Here is a 16,959-nt window from a genome sequence, read left to right on the forward strand (position 1 = left end):
CATAACATTACATTCAGCTCTCTAAGGTGTAGATCAAAATTAGATGTCTTGTGTCCTGTGTACACTACCCGTGTTATCCCAAGGAATCTATATTATAGAGAACAGAACATATAGAGTACTGGTCCCCAACCTTTTCTAGCTTGCAGACCATTAAATGCACTGACTGCAGACAGTGCATGCGCGGGTGCCATTTGTCACTCAAGGGGCAAGAAACTTCCCCCAGAGTGAAGTCAAAATGCCCGAACCCACCCACTCTCCCATCGCTGGTCTAAGCCTGCTATGGGAAAGTGGGCGGACTGTGTCCAAAGACACAACCCGCCCTCCAGCCTGAGCCTGCAGTCCGTACAGGAGACATGCTCCGCGGCTCTAACTGGTCCTTCTCCTGACCCCGCTTGGGGGTTGCACTGGCCTGAGCCGTGGCCCACCTGTCAGATGGACCAGGGCTTGGGGACTCCTGATATTGAGAACTTAGGTAGTGTAGGAAAAAACAGTACAGTATAGAGTTCTTTTTTATAATATTACTCTGGCAGACACATTTAATGTGTATCGGTTCTATGCATTCTCAATCTCCAGATGCTTGCATACTAAATCTAATGTTTCTAGAGTAACCTTAGAATTGCGGATGCAAGACTCCTCCGCCAACTTACTAGTAACTGACCACATGGAAAAATACAAAACACATCTTGTAGTTTTTCCACAAATAAAACAAAAGTATAGTTGGTAAAACATGTTTTTCAAGCCAGCACGTTTTAATTTTCTTTTCCACTTAAGATTTGTTCAAACAGTTCCCTAAAACACCCCCAAGGAGCAGTTTTGGTAACAATACTATGTTCAGTGACTTTGCAACTAACATAAAAAAACAAAGAGCAGCATTGAAATGAGTTTCCCTGCTATATCAAAACTTTTATATAATGAAAATCTTTGTTTTCTTAAAAAAAAGGTACACTGTATTTTCATTAATTTTTTGTGAAAACTCATTATCTCACAAAGATTTTGCATATCACTAGAGCACACTACCTAATATACATGTCAATGGATAAAACCTAATCAATTCCTAATTTAATCTCTAGTCAATCTCTGCAATTTAAGTAATCACAATAAAGTATAACTGTAAAAAAAAGAAATAACAGCTTCTACCAATACTGTACTTACTTGCAGAAAAATAAACTGCAATTCGCCAGCGGTTAAAATCAAAGGTTAAAAACTAGGTTACTTTTGTTGTAACATTCAATGGCAGTGACACTTTCCTGGGTAGAATGAATATCAAGAGCTATCAGTCAGAGAGGTCCCCACCCAATATGTAATTACAGCTCACTATACAACAGAATACCTTGTAGCCTAAGCTAAGCAAAGGGAGGGTGAAAAAGGAATTATATGAAATGCCAGATTGCCTTGCCAGCTTTTGAAATATTGCCTAAGGTGGTTTGCTTCCACCTGCAAAGAGTTGTAAGATTTATCTCAGTGTTTATAATATTGTTTTGTTTCTTAATATTGCTGGTAGCATGTGTCAGTTAATCATCACCCAATACATCACTATGCCCACCTTTTGCCATTTGCAAACACTTAACTTCTACCACCCGTAGTATCAGCTCTAATATTTTACAAGCTTGATATAGTTTTCATATTTAAACATGAGAATATGCTTTTGCAGTTAATATGTTTGCTACTATTTATACAAATAAAGGGTCAGGTCAGATATTCCTACAGCTAGATTTACCTGTAAATTTTCAGATCTACCTTCTAATCGTTATGCTGCTGTCTCCACAATGTGGATCATAGCTTGCTATTGGGTTAGTTGGACCTAAGGATTTTAAAGCTTAGGTCACCTGACACAAGTCAACCTTCTGGCATGTTTTGGGTGGTCGAATGCTTTGAATGTGAAAGCAATCTGAAATGTACTTCTTAGGTTTGGAATATCAAGTAATTATTGAACCATGACGAGTTAAGTGTTACCAGTAGGCAGGCACTGAACCTCAGCGTAGCCACTAAACTAAAGGATGGTTTCTAGGTGACTGTTTTTAAGTTTCTCAATGGGTATTTTATTGGTTGTTTTGTAAAATTAATTTCCTCAGTGTTATCTATGATGTCTTTTTTCACTACACAGAAAATAGATCTTCCAGAGGATGTTTCCCATAATGCTGGAGTAGTAAATACAGCAGCTATTGATACTAAACTCTTAACCAAGAGATCAGCATTTGGGGATTGTTCCAACTATTGCTACAATATTTTCAAACAGGCAGCTGTTAGAAGTTCCTGAAATTATACAAAGAACATTTAGTTTAACATTGGATACAGTATACCTAGTAGGCTAGCCAGGCTTTCTTTGTGCCCTTAGGCAACCTGCTGCCATTCGATTTTCTTAGGTTAGGCTATAAATTGACTTTGATGGATTTAGCAGGAAAAGCTATAGCATTATGGCCTTATTCATGTCATGGTGGCTAGAATGTTTTTGTAGCATTTGGTACATAGGATTTAAGTCAGAAGGACTGCTCTTAAACCTACTTCATTCAGTCTAAGACAGAAGTAGGCAGACAGAGGTAGACCTTTAGGCCGGATATGGCTCAGCCTATATTCCAGTCCGGCCTAACGCCCCCCCTAGTTATTTATTGTTGGATCCAGCCTAATTGAATTGTCGCACTATCGCGAGTTCCCACGATATCATCGGGTTCACCGCAAAGTGCAGCTACCAGTCTTCAGAAGGTTGACCTCAAACATCGTGCCTTCAACCCCGAATAGACTGGCAAATTATTCTTCATCCAACGTATCAACATAGCCCTGTGTTTAGTGTGCAACCACACCAACAGCACTTTCAAGCAGTGGAATCTCAAGGGGCATTTCGATGCCAAGCACGCGAACACGTACAGAGACTACACCACGCATCAGCAGAAGACTGAAGCTGCTCTCTTGCAGTCACGGTTGGAAAAGCCTTTCCTTAGACACCTTGTTTGCTTCTGGCCTAGTGTGCCTTCCTGACCTCCTGAAATGGCCTAGTAGTCCAAAACGTTTGCCGACCCCTAAGGGGGTGGGATAAGTTGACTAAAAGTTGTAAACAAAGTTTTATGTTTTTTTACATTAGGAATACGTTTTAATGCTTACCCTACCCAAGCTATATTTACATTTGTACAAATCGAGTGCACAATATTACCTAAGGCTATGTAGGCAGTCAAGGATGGGTGCACATGAGTAACAGCCTATGTCCAGAAGCTAATAAATAACTGGCATAGATCGAAAACCTGTGGAGTTCTATTTTATGTAAACAGTTACCCCCTCCATCCATCACTAATGACATTGTTACTGATTAATAGTGAAAAGTGATCAAAGTGGACAAATTACTGATCCTCTAATTAAAGTTAGTTGTTGCATAATAAAGCACTCTGGTGGGAAAGCAAGCTTATATTACATTCAGACACCTGGAGATCCTTTTGTTTTATACAGTTGATATTAACTTTAAAAGTAAGTACTTGTTTTATTATTAAGGGATTCTAAAAAGAAAGAAGTACGCCATTTTTGGAGGCCTACAGATGTTACAAAGGGTTTGGTAGGAAGGTGTGTGTCTACATTCATGATTCTGGGGTGTATAGTCTTTGAGAGGCAATGAGTTTGCATGAGAAGGTCATAGTTATGGGGAAATTATGGGATTTCATGACTGCATGGGAAAGTCTAATGGAGCTCTGTGATTTTGGTAAAAAGTCTCATGGGGCTTTGTGACTGCATGAGGGAAGCTACACAGTAAAAGGAATAGCTTTGCTACTTTGTGGGTCATTTACAAGGAATTTTTAAATTATTCCTTTAGAAAATGCCTATACTTTGGACATTCTCTACCTTTTTCATGGCATGTTTTGTAAGCTTCTATATTCTTTTTTCCTTGTACCTGGGGTACCCCAAGTAAACTACCATCTTGGCAATGCTACTGCCCTCAGGGCTCTTTAACAATAGTGTATTTAGTTAAACTATGTGTTTTCATTCATTGTTAATGGCACCCTAAACACACCTTACCAGTGCCCTATAGCACACATGGCAACACCCAGTTATATACTGCATTAGGCAACAAGTTTAATTGAATGGGTTGGTCTAACGCAATGCACAGCAACAAACATGGAAAGGTTTACTGCTCCACTAACACCGGACATGCATTACTACCATCAGAACAAAGGATCCAGGTGTACACAACTACAGTTCTTAAATATTGTTAGCAGAAGCTATTGCCCAGCAACATAAAGCAACAGTACAAAAGCTTGTTACTTAAGCATAAGGATAAAGCGTAAGGATAAATGAGATGAGCTGAGATATATGATATAAGAAAACCAATATAGGGTAACTCTTGAAATTACTTTCAGGTCTTAGGAAACCCCTGTTATAATTATCCACAACTAACAGTATATAAGCTTAGTGGTCAATGGGAAGAATGCCTTTTACATTGCTGGCCAGTGGGAAGAATGTCAAAAATATCATTAGTGTCAGTTAAACTGACCTGAGAGGCAAAAATTGCTTTTTGTTCAAGCTGCTATTATCAACCTCTGGAGGAACCCTAGGGTTTCACAGATCCCTAGTTGAGAAACACTTTCTTAGAGAAACACATAGGAATTCTCTATACAGACTTAGAAAAAAGAGCATATCAGCTTCAAGTGTGTTGAAATCTAATAAACATATATGTTCACTGTGTCTATAGGGGGTCACTTTTAATAATTCTGTAAAACAACAACAACAAACCCACCCTGCTGTTTAATTTAGATTTGCTTAAAATTCATTTATAGAGGAGAACCCTAACCCATGATTTTTGTCCAAAATAAAAAATTCCTGATTTGTAAAAACTTAAAGCCCTGCCTAAGAACAGGTGCCAAAAACTCTGACACACTGAGGCATCAACACTACAAGACCACTGAAGGTGTCCTGTGGTATCTGGCACCAGGACATTAGGAGCAGATCCTTTAACGTACACAGCCTCAGAACAGCCTTGCTTCTTCTACAGAATGATTCTTGCTGCCATCTTGTCTTGGGTTAAATGATGCGCCCAGCCATTCACTTGATCTAAAGTGATTACTTTAACCAGCCTACTTCTGTTATTCCATGGTCCACTTCTGATTCCATTGCAGGCACATTTGACAGTGGACATGGGTCATTATGGGCACAATAATTGGTTTGTGGCTCTGTCACCTTTCTGTCATAGCCATTACTAGTTTTTAAGTAGTGTGCTACAGTAGCTTTGTGTTATCAGGCCAGAAAGGTCCTCACCTACTAGATTATAAGCTCTTCGGGGCAGGGTCCTCTTCTCCTGTACCACCGTCTGTATTAGTCTGTCATTTGCAATCCCTATTTAATGTACAGCGCTGCATAATATGTTGGCGCTATATAAATCCTGTTTATTAATAATAATAATAATAATAATAATAAAATGTCTGCTGCTCCCCCCCTCTGGATTTCTAATGAATTTTAGAAATCCATAATCCTGTCACCAATTTTGACCAATTTTGGTAGGTTCTATTCAGTGCATAAAAGTTACACCCAAGGTGTTGCATTTAAATGATGCTCAATTGGTACTAAGAGGCCACCATTACACCACCACCACCAGCCAAGACTGCTGATACAGGGCAAGATAGATCCATGCCTTCACGTTGTAGACCACAAATTCTGAAGCAACCATCTGTATGTAGTTGCAGAAATTCAGAGTCATCAGATCAGATATTGTTTTTTCAACCTACTTATTTGTAATTTTGGCAAGCCTGTACAGATTGTAGCTTCAGGTGCCTGGTCGTAGCTAAAAGGAGTGGCATCCTTGTGGTGGTCTCTGCTGCTGTAGCCCATCTACTTCAAGGCCTGATGTGGTATGTGTTCAGAGATGAACTTCTACATACCTCGGTCATAACAATGGTTTTTTGAGTTGACTGTTGCCTTTGTATCAGTTTGAGCCAGTCTGTCCATTCTACTCTGACATCATCAAGGCATTTTTTTGAACCATTCTTTGTAAGCCCTGGTGAAACAAATCCCACCACATCAGTTTCTAAAATACTTAGAGAAATCTGGAACCAAGAATCATGCCACTTTCAAAGAAACTTAAATCACCTATTTTTCTCTACTCCGACGCTCAGTTTAAACTTCAGCAGGTCATCCTGACAATGTCTACATTTCTAAATCCCATAAGTTTCTGCCGTGTGGCTGATTCAAATTGATTTGCATTACCAAGCTGAACAGGTGAACCTAATAAAGTGTTCAGTAACTGTACTTTTACAGATAACAATTTAGTGCAGTGTAAAATGCTGATAGCATTTACAGTGCATGCTGATGGAATCTACATTAGATGTTTGACACAAAGTACAATACAACGGAGAAAAGGAAAGGAAAAAGCTAAACAGTAAGGATGGCATAGGAATACCCATACACATAAAAAGTGTAAAAAATACTATAATAATTACAATAAAACATCTATATGCACAAAATGACTAAAAAACAATCATGACCTTTGCTTCATACTCAATATTACCCTAGATGGTAATCCACTTACAAGACATGCACACTCATGCATGATTTGAATTGCAATTATACAGACTAAGTAGATAGTGAGTAAGTGTAAACGTAAGGCTATATCTGGAAAATAATAAAAATGCCTTTCAGAAACATACAGCTTTACTAACTAGGCAGCAACTCTAGTATCCTTACCAACACCTATGTTTAGCATAAACCCGTGGTGGTAGAAGGAGGAAGGGCCAGTAGTCTAACATTCTGTTAGTAAGGGTTTGGGAAACTAGTCAAGCCCTGGTTCTACAAGACATTATGGAGGTACAGGTATTCTTTTGTGGTTATACTTGCTAAGATTAGGCCTGCTTATTTGCCACCAAATTCTGTAAGTGCTGTAGTACTTTTAAAAGGAAACCTTTTAACAAATAGAAAAAGACTAGCGTATAAAACAAGATAACTAACAGGTTAATTCATTGCATGAATTCTAATGTCACAGCTGCAATAGCCAAATAATCTATTAACACACTGACAATAATGTACAGCCAGAAGAGTGGAAAATACAACACTGTGATTTGTTCCGTCAATGAACAAACAGGCAGTAATACCTACAGCTTTGATGTACCATGGTTTCCATATAAGCCAAATAGAAGGTAAAACTCTAACTGAATGCATTTCTATGGTCAACTGTATGTGTGGCGCACACTATGACTACTCTTTCTTTGTCTTCTCTTGACCTGCAAAAAATGTTTAAAAAAAAAGTGTGTGTGTGCCTCTTTTTTAGTTTAGTCCCTGTGTACACAAAATATAATTGTAGTAGTAAGGGGGTCAAGCACCTAAATTAGTAAGAACAATACCTGTTCAGTTCAGATAAAGGACATTTTAAACAATGCTAATGAAGGTAATGCTGTATACATTGTTTCTTGTGACTGGCTTCCAATGGCATTTCTTTAATCATTTAGGGTGTTGCCAAAACATCAAATAAAATTACTCTGACCTAGATTTGTGGAATGCTAACAAAACATTTGATTTGGACAACAGCATAGTTCTGCATCTTTTAACATGTTCCCCTTTCTTCTTAAGGAAGTCTTCAAGCAAGTAGAATGTAGTTTTTTTAGTCATATAGTTCTAGGGGCAGCAAAACAAATAAACCTAAAAGTAAAATCTACAGTAATATGTAGTACACATGATCCAAACATAAAGTTCCCAATGTGCCCAAACTTTGGATATTAAATTATTTGCATAATATTAACCAGCTGTAAAACAAGCAATCTCTGTAGCTGCATGTACTTTGAAGTAGTTAATCTTTAAGTATCCTTAATGATCATATCAAAGATGCCAAGATTCAACAATGCAAAGTAATTGGAAAAAAAGTTCTCTTTTAATGCTAATGTTGTGAACTTTAAGGATATACTTTTTCATGATGTCTATAGCTACAGAGGTGAAAGGTTTTTACAATTAATTTTACTTTCTGCTCAGAATAGGTAAATATTTTAGTGTGCATAGTTTGAGCACAGATCACTTTAGTATCAGGTACTGGATACTACAGTGTATTAGAGTTTGGGTATGTAGCTATGTCGTATAGAACTCTGTGTAACCTGGCTCATGGATTTTACAATAACAACCTAGTGAAAAAACTATTCTGATGTAATTATATACTTATAGATGACAGGCAAACTGCAAGTCCTTCACTTTAAAGCTAATCCAGTTCAACAACAAGTAACATTGCTTGTTGCCAATGTAATTATATGTAAATTATCTTTGAGCTCACAGTATTCATAATTTACAAAACAACTAGTTAAATTTTAAAACATTTAAAGACAAAGCAATATTGGTCAGATTAGTGCACTTTAGCAAATACTATGTGAACCATTTATAAAAGACTGTACAATTCAGTGAAAGCAAACAACATTTTATATAAAACCATCTTCATGTATTAGATCATTTTAGGCATTTTTTTCACATTGGCTTCAACTAGAAAATGTTTAAATCGACCTTTACTTATGATTCATACATTTTTTAGGGGCAAAACATTTATAAATAGACCCATGTTATAGTTTATTAGCACTTTTATATATGCAAACTCAATTACTGAATTTTCATATAGGTTTTACCATGTTAATTCAAACACAGATATTGATATTATTTTAATCTGATCCTAAATCTTTCTGTTGTAGCATGACAATGGTCTGTTCATGTCTCCCAACCTGTTTGCTATCCTGTACAATGGCTTTTTAATTGAGACTGAAACAAATGTTTATGAAACATGCTGATTTCAGGGGCTGTTTTGTCAGCATAAAGTATGTGTTACACCTCTAAAATGTCCAATGAAATGGAATAGAATAGTTGCCTGAATAATAGTTATGACTAATGTTCCCACAGTGTATTTCAACAACGTTCTGTATAAAGTACATTACCTGTCCATTTATAGACAATGGCTTATCAAGAGGTACATTTCTGCCAAACACAATCTCATGATACACCCTTATTTGCTGATCAAAGAAATGTAACCGTATCACTGCAGAATTTACTGGAACAGCAACAAATGCACCAGTACACGTGCTCAGAACAGTGGTTTAATACCTAAGAACTTGTATAAAAGGGTATGCAAAGGAATAAACACTATTTGGCACAGGTCTAGCACAGGTTAGATTAATTAAATTGAATATGAGCAAAGTGATAAATAACTAATCATTCACAAATATCACTCCTAAAGGGATAATTTACATAGCTTAGTGAATGAGGGGAAACTAACTTCAGCCATCCATTGATGTGCAAACAATTTTCCTGATTATTTATTATTAATATTTTTTGCTTGCACATGATTGCAAAGTGAATGTGCACTACATTAACTAAACTAGATGAATTACCGGTATGCTTTGCAGAATGATACTTTAATGTTGAAGTGAACAACCTAAATTCTTTTTTTGTAAACCAACATGAACATTTGAGAAAAGTTTCTGCGTGAACAAATACAGCTTGTCAAAGCTACTTCTTTTGGAGATAAAGTTCACATATTATTTAGTGTAACTGACTATTCCCAATAAGGATGTAGCCTGTCATATGTGTCAGATAATACATGTAGGAAGTCACAAGTACATTGCAATATATCATAGGCCCTTAGGATTAAGCATGATATATGGGTGAAGGTTAGAGGATTTTTTTTATATTGATGGTATATATATGTGCCTGATGCCATTTAGGTGGTGAATGATATGGAAAAAAAACATTGGTACAAAGCTGTAAATCAATAAATAAATATAAATATATATATAAATAATATATAAATAATACCATCAATATATATATATATATATTGATGGTATTATTTAGAATAAAAACAGATCTAAATTATATTTAAAATATCTAAAACACAAGCAGAATACAATTTATTAGTTTTGTGAATGTGATACATATATCTGAGCAAGTTCAACATTATAGGATGCTGGATAGTATCTGTAAAGTCTTCTCCAGGTTTTCCAAAACTGTGAACAAAATTTACTGAATACAAACTGATTGAATTATTTGTGTAGGCCATCACAGTAAATAGTTGTTGGTAAATCTAAAAAAAATTGTGCATATGTTGTACAATTGCATTAATCAGTTTGATCACTACTGATGAGGTAGGGGAGAACCAGAATATAATATAAGTAATCTTTACTTTGGGGTGGCTGAATTGTAGGAAACAAAAAAAAAATTCATCCTTTCAGTATATAACCAAAACTAAAAACAAAACAAATCATTTTGGGTGGATTTGCTTTGTTGAGAAGCAAACCTAAGAAAATATAGAGAATAAACGATATAACATTTTCTGTGTTTTCTATTTTGGTCACATTTAGCCTGTCATATAACATTCCACTGGTTTCAGAGAAGTATCAATGGCCCAATTTGAACTATGACTTTACTCATTACCCACAACTCTACACTGTGTTATTTGTAATGCATGAAAAAGACAGAACACAAAAGCTTCAGATGATACACGTACAAAAGGGTTGGTTAAATATTTAATATCAGACTCCATGGCTTTTCCATGGTGACATATGAAATCCTTAGAGTTATTTCTGAAGGCAGTTCACATTTCTGCAGTGAATGAGAAACCAAAGTGTTTCAGCCGTAAACTGATCAGACAACCGTGGAACTATTTTAATCCCTGTATAAAAGGAGTGATTTGGGAGCCGGCCTGGGAGAGATCAGAGGGGCAATCCTTAAAAGTTTAGCTATTCCTGATAAACTTGACAATGTCAATTCAAGGTTTAAAATTTAGCAATCATCGTCTGAAAACGTCAAGTGAATAATAACCTAATTTAACCATAGGAAGGCAATAAAAGTGCATAAAAGTCAATTTTTAGGCATGATTAGCACTCTTTCTGCGAATACTCCCATATAGTGGACATTAACCTATCCTATCGTATATCATTAGGATAGAAATTTACAGCATTAAGGAGCATGTTTTCTTCTGCCAGTGGAATTTCTTAACCATGAACATATCTCAATCATAAATGGCTTTGGACAACAACTGTGTCCACAAGGCTTTTGCTCCACAGCATTATCACTGATAAATATTTACACAGCTATGGGTGGCACAGTTGGTTGAGTGGCTAGACTCTGCATGTCTTTGTATGTTATCCCAGTGTTTGCATGGGTTTCCTCTGGGTACTCCCACCTGTCTGTGTTTCTGTTCGAGATTTTACCTCATTTATTGTTTGGTGAAACCATTGGCATGGCAGAACATCTTGGATTGACATGCACCTAAAAATGGGGGTGCCTATTAGAAAGGCCTTTATCAAACATCCTGACTTTTCTAAAAGAACACTGGAAGACTTGTTGTCTCTGAAAGCAATGTGTCCAAAATATGACAACAATGTCAGTACATGACTACAATAAAAAGAATGTTTGCATCAAGTAAATGTGCATAGGAAGTAAAGAGAAGGTAATATACCTACACCAGTCTAAACTTACATGAACAGCAAGTAACAAAGTGCCAAAGGAATGGAATAATGGGATCACCAGATACAATGATGAAACATGATATAAATGGTTTGGCTCTGAAATCTGTTGTCCATATGATCCTCCAACTGATCTATTTCTTTATTGATGTGTTATATGTTGTACTTGTTAAAGTTTCCCAAGGCTGGCAAATGTTTGGCAGGTATACTTGGGAGATGTACCAACTATGTTTAAAGGTGTAACACAATAAATAATCATTTTATTAGACCATTACACTGTCTACTGCTGAAATATAAACAAGTCCCATAAAAGGTATATTATGCTGTACTTTTTGTTTTCTCCCAAGGCTCCCCAGTGTTTGAGAGGTACCTATAGCCACGCTTATGTTACAAGTCTAAATAGGTAATGCTATGCTCCCAACTTGGCCTTCTGGGAATATTGAGCCTGATATGCTTTTATAATCCATCTAAACACATATTAACCTTCTGTTCTGGTTTTACATCCTGCAATTCTGAATCCTGTTCATAGTAAATGAATTACTACACATGTCTTGATCAGTGAATTAGTGTTAAGGATGTTTTAAATATCTTACTTGGGCTGTCTTCAGAACACAAAAGCATCTGTTAAATGGTCTGCGATTAATATAGATTCATCTTTAAACCCATGTGCTCAGTCCTTCCTTCTCAACATTATCTCACAGAGAGGAGAAAGTACATTCACTCTAACAATAACCAAGTCATACATTACAGGTTATGTCATAACTCATCAACTCCCATTCAGTTCATTTCTGCTGGCACTTTATCATTCGTAATATAAGCTAATTTTGTTTCTGTAGAAAACAAACAGTAATACGTGATAGTTTGTGGCCAATAATTACTGGAATAAGGTATGAAATAGAACTTGTGCCGCACAGATTTATCTTGATGGAATGCAAATTATTACTGGAGAATTATGTTTCTGGACTTTGAGACATGGGATCAAGTCCTTAAGGTGTTTGTAAGGTGAAGATTTCTAGTAGTTGACAAGTACAATTCCTATTTTCAATTGAGAGAGCAAATCACTAACAAATGGCCCATTTGCTTTACTCTGTTCACAAACTAAAGGCTTTCTCTTTTTTTAAGGTGATTTGAAGGGTCAACTACTATATTAGCCTTTGTCAACATTTTAACCTCTGAGAAACTCTTAATAACATTTTTCAGGTGTTCAGATTTAATCAATCAGTGGAAATAAATTGCATTGGTTGCCATTGGGAAAAATTCCTCCTATAGAGTAGTGGTCAGAATATTTAACAGAGTAACCCTTGAAAAAACTTTCAGGTCTTCAGGGAATCAGTGCTATAATTACTATATCCACTGTAAGTACATCAGTGTGGTGGTTATTGGGAAGAATGTCTTATACATTGTTGGGTAGTAGGAAAAATGCCACCCTTACAGATAGTAGAACAGAATATTGACGTGACTTAAACAGATTGCTCATTGCAAGGAACATTTCTTACATCAGGTTTGCAAACTCAAAAAAGGAATACTGAGGAATGGTGTTTGATGTTTTGGGAAGCTATGTACAGGAACTTCTGGAACAACTGAAGATACATACTGGCTTCTAAGAACTGTCCACAACAGATCCAAAGTGTAAAAAATGTAAAAATGATGTTATTTAATCAGCCTTAGCCTTTTTTATTTTTGAGTCAAAATATGCAATCTTGCACACGGTTACTGACCTACCTCATTAAACATGTTTCTTTAGTCATCTGTAAAGTATTTTTATATCAAAATGTACTTTCAAACAAAATTAACAAGTAATGTGATACTATCTTTTTATTAGTGTTTTACTGTATTATTTTTGAGCTATGTAAAGAATATAGGGGTAGTATGTCACTGTTGCTAAATTTCTCTTTGAATCGTACCACAATTTGTTCTATATAAATGATATAATTAAGTTAAATGTCACATTAACTCCATGGTTATCAATTAAACATAAGTGGATCATTCAGGTAAAGTATTCCCAAAATAACTATATGCAATTTGCAATTGCTGTACAGCCCTACCTACTGTAGCCATAAACATCAATAGAAACTAGCAGATTACACAAGAGACATGTGCAAACACCTAGAATGTATAAAACTAAAAAGAACTTCTCATTAATTTCAAATGCAAGGCTTGTGTCAAGTTCTCAAGATTTACAAACAATGGCTGAGGTCTCCAATGAAACCCAGACACTATTGAGACTAACGTCAAAGGTGTATTGTTTCCTGCTTGGCCGAAGCCTGATCTCACATAATGCTCAAGTTTGGTAGTTCAAACAGGTTAATCCTAAATCAACAATGATGACATGCAGGAAATCTGTCTCACAGTAGTGAAAAAGGAGGAGAAGGAACAAAGGTATATGTTATTTGTAACCATAAGCAAGTGTGAAGGGCTCAGAGGAAGGATATAGACTACAGGTACGCAGATCTGCATACTAATAAATGTTTTAGCACATATCTCCAAAAGAAAGTTAAAAAGTTACAAATCCAGGTCAGGTTTTTTGCAGTAAGTCAATGTCAAGTGCAATCATAATGTGCAAAGTGAATTACCCAAAGCAAGTTACTATTCATGGGTTAGAATAATTGAATTAAATTACTAAATTTGCACTATACACTTATAGATCACTTATGTTTATTATGTCATTTGAAGAACTTATATTGTAGAACTTTGTAGAGCGTATATTGCCAGATAAGCCCCAAGGACCACCTTTGTAGAACACTAAGATATAAACTATACCAAAATCCTTTGCTGAATGCTTTGATATAAGCCATGGGAACCTGCTTTGTACAATAATGTGATGGCCATATAGACAGTCTTCAAAGAACACTGTGATATATGCCTAATAGTTCACATTTGTAGGGCACTGTGATATAAGCCATACTGACCACCATTATAAACACATTGATATAAACCCCATTGCTATGATATAAACCATACAAACTTGCATTGTAGATTACTGAGATCTAAGCCATACAGACCACCTTTATAAAACATGGCTATGGCTTGTGATAGAAGCCATACAGGTCACTTTTAAAGAACACTGTTGTATAGGCCATACTGACAAACTTTGTAGAACATTGTGATAAAAGCCATACTGAGCACCTTTATAAACACATTGATATAATCCCTATAGTTTATAAAATAAAAACAAATCCCGCTTCCCAGAAGTTCAAATAGTATTGCAGGGGGGTTCATATAAGAAGTAGGTCTGAGTGGATATGCATACGGACAGATTTAACTGAAACTAGGAATGTTTCTTTAGAAATCCTGTTGACTGAGATTTGTCCAACCAAAATTATGGTCCCATTCTCACCAGGGATCATGTTTGATTACATATGTTATTTCCTATTTGCACAGAAAAAGGGGTTGCATATATAACCAAGGCCAGTCTTGGGGGCTACAATGACCTCAAGCAGTTATTTATAACTGAAAATATGTCCTATAATTTCTAATATAAGGGAAATGGTGTTGCAGCACTCTACATATTGCTGTTACACAAACTACATAGACATCTGTTCTTATGCTATGCTAGTTGCTTGCACTAACCCATTGGACTTTTTAGGCCTCGGAGGCAATGAGACTTCCAGCGCTACATATGGCAGCATGGGGTGGCATTCTGAAGCAACGCCTGCATTTCTAAGTATCACAACATTTGGTATTAATTTTATATAGTGAAAGTGGCCACCTACTAACACAATGCCTACCCCTGGTATGCATTACTACAGACACTGAAGCACATCCAGAGGCTTCTGCAACAAAATAATGATAACACTGCACTGGGGCATATATATATATATATATGTAATATTAGTGACATACAGATTGATAACAATAGTTTAATGTTCACTGGCAAATTCAGCCAAATTTATATCAATATAAATACACACACACACACATATATATATATATATATATATATTATGTAATATTCTAGCCCATAAAGCAAACACATATTGGACAAAGTCGAAAACGGGAACTTACTTAGTGGAGCACAGACAAAACAAACACAGTAACACGCTTAAAGAGTAAAAGTTTAGTACAGTGCAGCAATGCAATGCAGCCCCAGGTGTGCTGTGATGTACATGTGGATCAGTGGGGTATACACATACAATAAATATACACTTGGATTTCCTTATTTACATTAGCTTTTTCTATTTTAGTAATATGATCATACATCTCAAAATATTTTTGTTTTATGACTATGATCAAACAGTCTACAAAGAAATACATTGCAGGTAATATTATTATTAAAATAAGTCCATGAAAACAATAACTTATTATGATGTGGAGAATAATAGGAAGCACAACTAAGAGTTTTATAAACAGTGTTAGATATATACCTGGGAGGGTACAGCCTCTTACCTGAGTGTTGGGTCAGCAATAGAGGGCAGGTGAGTGGAGGATGAGGTTTAATCCTGGCTCAGTGGTTAGGGGGACTCATCAGGAGTTTAGGTAGAGGCAGGTTGAGGGTGTAAATCCACAGGAGATGCTCCCTGTCCTGCAGGGAGTTGTGTGCAGAGCAAGCACAGCTCAGAGTCCAGCTCTAGGATGAAGCAGCTTCTTCCTGCTGTATTCACACTGGGACTGCTGGGAGCCCTGCCGGGGAAGAGTGAGAGTGCAGCAAGCCTTCCCCATACACCTGCTGCTTCTTCCAGGACACCCTCCTCCTCCTCCTCCTCCACCATCTCCTCCTCCTGGATGTGAATTGCATGTATAAGAAACCATGCACAGTTTCTGCTATTTAGTACACATAAGCATACAATGATTTACCTTGCAGCATAGTGATAATTGGCTGCTTTAGATAACAGACAATACAAGCACTGCAGGAAACATTATGCAAAGCTCAAACCTTGCAGGCTGTCAAAGTTTAAAGGTAACCCATACAGAGGAATTATCAAATATGTTTTTACTGATTTCTCCTTTTTATATTGATATTGGACAAAATTTGTATTATTTTCTACACTATTTACTTTAAACATGTATGTAGATCAGTGTTCTGACTGCAATGGCAGCCTCCAATTGTTCTCAAGACATGTTTCTTTCAATACCTGTGTACTGGAATACTTGTTTAGGAAACACATGCAGAAAAAAAGGTGCCATTGCTGACTGCTTGGTAGTAGTCATGCTGAGCCATTGATGTCTGTGTCACTAACTTAGGACAGGTATACAGATCGAAAAAGTCAGAATGTGTGATTTGCGTGTTGTTTCCGGTTAGTGAATCAAAGTATTGCAGCAGTTGGATCAGCATGATTATCAGGTAACTAGTATTTCTGGAGGTAAGACATGGCAACCTCTGTATGTTTCCTAAGTTACATCTATATTCTTATATTCAGACAGGTGTTGAGAACAGGTGTTCCTGGACAGCTCCTGGCAGTTGGCACCTTGTCAACCACCACATCTGTTATGTTGGTTCCTGATAAACCAACATTTTACCTTTTTGCAAGGGGTGGCATCAAGCAGTACTGCCCTCATTCATTCCATTCCTATGGGTGACTATGGTGAGCTACTACTAAGTGTAGCTGCAGGCACAGTTCTAAAT

At 36.5% G+C, this 16,959-nt stretch overlaps 1 protein-coding gene across 1 annotated transcript in view; it reads right to left on the bottom strand.

Annotated features, from left to right (window-relative positions):
* The window catches only part of CRACDL (CRACD like), a 44,020-nt gene extending 27,983 nt beyond the window's left edge, over nt 1–16,037 (bottom strand). Inside the window, exon 1 of the mRNA XM_072413216.1 lies at nt 15,783–16,037. The gene's annotated coding sequence lies outside the window, so the exon portion shown is untranslated. The remainder of the gene's footprint in view (nt 1–15,782) is intronic.
* Nucleotides 16,038–16,959: the final 922 nt, after the last annotated feature.

This window comes from Pyxicephalus adspersus, chromosome 1, assembly GCF_032062135.1.
Source record: "Pyxicephalus adspersus chromosome 1, UCB_Pads_2.0, whole genome shotgun sequence".
In the NCBI taxonomy this organism is placed as follows: Eukaryota; Metazoa; Chordata; class Amphibia; order Anura; family Pyxicephalidae; genus Pyxicephalus; species Pyxicephalus adspersus.